Genomic DNA, 3,662 nt, shown 5'->3' on the forward strand with positions numbered 1-3,662 from the left:
TCTATGATTTAGGAAGATAACTGTAACTATCACATGGAAAAGTTGGTACAGAATTAGGAGAATGTTGCAATAATTCAGGTAAAGCATAATAAGTACTCTGTCTGAGAACAGAAAGAGTGGCGTGAAGTTAGGAGAGGTTGTGGAGATCAAATTTATAAGCTGACAAATTCACAGAATTGAAATATGAGAAAGGAAGAAAGAAGATTGAAAATAATGTCATGATTTCTAGCTTGAAATAATGGGTGGGATTTGATGGGGGAGGCAGAGTTTGCATTATCAGCAGGTCTTTCAGTAGCAGATCTCAATGGAAGATATAGGCATGTACCCAATCCTCATTAAAAAAAGAATTATTATTCGCTGCTGTCTCCGTCGCTGTGTGGTCCTTCAGTCTCTCTGCGCTGCTCTGTTGCCAATATGTCGCTTTCCAACAAGCTGACTCTGGACAAGCTGGATGTGAAGGGGAAGCAGGTCGTCATGAGAGTGGACTTCAATGTTCCTATGAAGAACAACCAGATAACAAACAACCAGAGGATCAAGGCCGCCATCCCAAGCATCAAGTTCTGCTTGGACAATGGAGCCAAGTCCGTTGTTCTCATGAGCCACCTGGGCCGGCCTGACGGCGTCCCCATGCCTGACAAGTACTCCTTGCAGCCCGTTGCTGTGGAGCTCAAATCTCTGCTGGGCAAGGACGTTTTGTTCCTGAAGGACTGCGTGGGCCCTGAAGTGGAGAAAGCCTGTGCCGACCCGGCCACGGGGTCTGTCATCCTGCTGGAGAACCTGCGCTTTCATGTGGAAGAAGAAGGGAAGGGAAAAGATGCTTCCGGGAATAAGGTTAAAGCCAAGCCAGCTAAAATAGAAGCTTTCCGAGCTTCGCTTTCCAAGCTGGGGGATGTCTATGTCAATGACGCGTTCGGCACTGCACACCGAGCCCACAGCTCTATGGTGGGAGTCAATCTGCCACAGAAGGCTGGAGGCTTTCTGATGAAGAAGGAGCTGAACTACTTCGCCAAGGCCTTGGAAAGCCCGGAGCGACCCTTCCTGGCCATCCTGGGCGGAGCTAAAGTTGCAGACAAGATCCAGCTGATCAATAACATGCTGGACAAAGTCAACGAGATGATTATTGGTGGTGGAATGGCTTTTACCTTCCTTAAGGTGCTCAACAACATGGAGATTGGCACCTCTCTGTTTGATGAAGAGGGAGCCAAGATTGTCAAAGATCTGATGTCGAAAGCTGAGAAGAACGGTGTGAAGATTACCTTGCCGGTGGACTTTGTCACCGCTGACAAGTTTGATGAGAACGCCAAGACTGGCCAAGCCACCGTGGCCTCCGGCATACCTGCTGGCTGGATGGGCTTGGACTGCGGGCCTGACAGCAGCAAGAAGTACACCGAGGCTGTCACCAGGGCCAAGCAGATCGTGTGGAACGGGCCTGTGGGCGTGTTTGAGTGGGAAGCCTTTGCCTGGGGAACCAAAGCCCTCATGGATGAGGTGGTGAAAGCCACTTCCCGGGGCTGCATCACCATCATAGGTGGCAGGGACACTGCCACTTGCTGTGCCAAATGGAACACGGAGGACAAAGTCAGCCATGTCAGCACAGGGGGTGGTGCCAGCTTAGAGCTCCTGGAGGGTAAAGTCCTGCCGGGGGTGGACGCTCTCAGCAATGTTTAGTACTTTCCTGCCTTTCGGTTCCTGTGCGCATCCCCTCACTCGGCTTAGTATCCATACTTGGTGTTAGCTCAGATCTTCCCCCATTGCAAGATTCAGCCAGTGGCCCAGAGATGCAGCGCGGGAACACTTAACACAGTTGCCCAGCAGCGTATCAGCTCACCTTTCCTGCAGCCTGGATTTGACTACGTTCTTCAGGATCCCATCTGAATTTCTTAGTGGCTAAACCGTTGTGCATTCTAGAGCGCAGATATTTATATTTTGCCTGTTAAAGTAAACTGTTAGCTTAATTCTGTTCTTGGAGTAGCTTACTCCAATTAGCTCTGTCATTGTTTTGCTACTGGGCATGAAAACAAGATGCAACCCCCCAGTTGGAGGTGAGGAGCGAGGGAGATGAAGGTGGAGACCTGTGAAATAAATAATAAAAATATTCGTGGAAACTGGGAAAAAAAAAGAATTATTAAAAATATGATTAAGTGATATAAAATTCAGAGGAAACTTATGGCACCTGAAAAGAAAATAGGACAGGACAGAACTCTGGCAAACATCTGTGGACTGACATTTAAACAGCAGGCAAAGAATGAGGAGACGTCATGATTTAAGAGGTGAAAGAAAACCAGGAGGAAGTCTTGTCTGAGAAACAAAGAAAACAACATGTATATTTGGCAAATAAAGAAGAGACTAGCTAAATGTACTTTCAGGATCTTTCCACAGATTTTGATGGCTATCTAAGTAAATTTTTAGCTAAGAAAATACTTCACAAACTCTGACCTAACTAGTCAACAAAAAACTATATACTCTCATATATTTTGGTTCATGAATTGTTAAAGGTCACCAGGTTATGCTCTCATGTGCAATGTATTAAAAGTAAGGTATACATCTGACTAATAATACTTTTATTAAAGACATAATCTTGCAGATTCAGACCTAGAAGTATAGTTTGAAGAATAATAAGGGAACAAGAAATATATTTATAAGTAGTTTTGACTTGTATCATCACTAATGCTTTTTAATTTTCACTGTAATTTTCTTTGGGAGCTGAAGTCATTACAATGCTAATGAGGTTATAAATATTAAAAGAGTTATATAGTAAAGCAACTCAACATGTGCAATAGTCAAATTTAATGTATAAAAAAATAGATTTTTCCCCAACATTTGCAGGGCATCTCATAGACAATTGCTATAAAAAGTATATTTTTGTTATTGCTATATTCTTAAAAATAGGGGAAAATATATTCTTTATAACATTATAAAACAAATCCTACCCAAGAAAAACAAACTTTTCTAAATTGTTTTTAATATTTTTGATGAGTAATGAAGTTTTAATCTTAAAAATTCATCTAAAAAATTTAAACATGTATTTATTATACCAGTACATATGTTTCAACTTTGTGGTTTCTCACAGTGATTTCCTCAATAAAACTCCAGACGGACAATATTGATTAGTTAACAAGTAATTATAAAATAATCCTAAATATATTTTCCCACAGTTCTTGAAATATTCAATAGTTTTCAAAAAATTTTTATAAAGGAATTAAAATGATTAGTCATGATTTGCACATTCAATTATTTTGCTCAAGTACTTAAATAATTCATTCAAATGATATATATAATGTAATATTTTTTGAAATAAAACTTTGAAACTCTTAATCTAAATAGTGCTAGAAAGAAGTATATAAGTACAACGACTTTAGACTACAAAGCATTCTTCTGCAACAAATTGCAAGCTCACATTATGCTCTTTTCTATTATTCTGATAAATTTATTCTTGGCCTTGTCTATTATTACATAAGAAACCACTGTTGAGAATCACAGTTAACACAGCTATGAAACTTTAATATCAACTTTCGTGTTAGAAATAGTATGATTTTCTGTCATTACCAATGAAGATAGCTTAGATTGAGATATGAAGGCAGATACACTGACACATTAGATAACCATATACTGCTTAAAGGACACAGGAGTAGTTTCAAAGAAGGGAAAGAAGCTTCACAACA

At 40.5% G+C, this 3,662-nt stretch overlaps 1 pseudogene; it reads left to right on the forward strand.

Annotated features, from left to right (window-relative positions):
- The first annotated feature begins 361 nt into the window (after positions 1-361).
- LOC150019310 (phosphoglycerate kinase 1 pseudogene) lies at positions 362-2,105 on the forward strand (annotated as a pseudogene).
- Positions 2,106-3,662: the final 1,557 nt, after the last annotated feature.

This window comes from Furipterus horrens, unplaced genomic scaffold (assembly GCF_987537825.1).
Source record: "Furipterus horrens unplaced genomic scaffold, mFurHor1.1.pri manual_scaffold_2, whole genome shotgun sequence".
Classification (NCBI taxonomy): Eukaryota; Metazoa; Chordata; class Mammalia; order Chiroptera; family Furipteridae; genus Furipterus; species Furipterus horrens.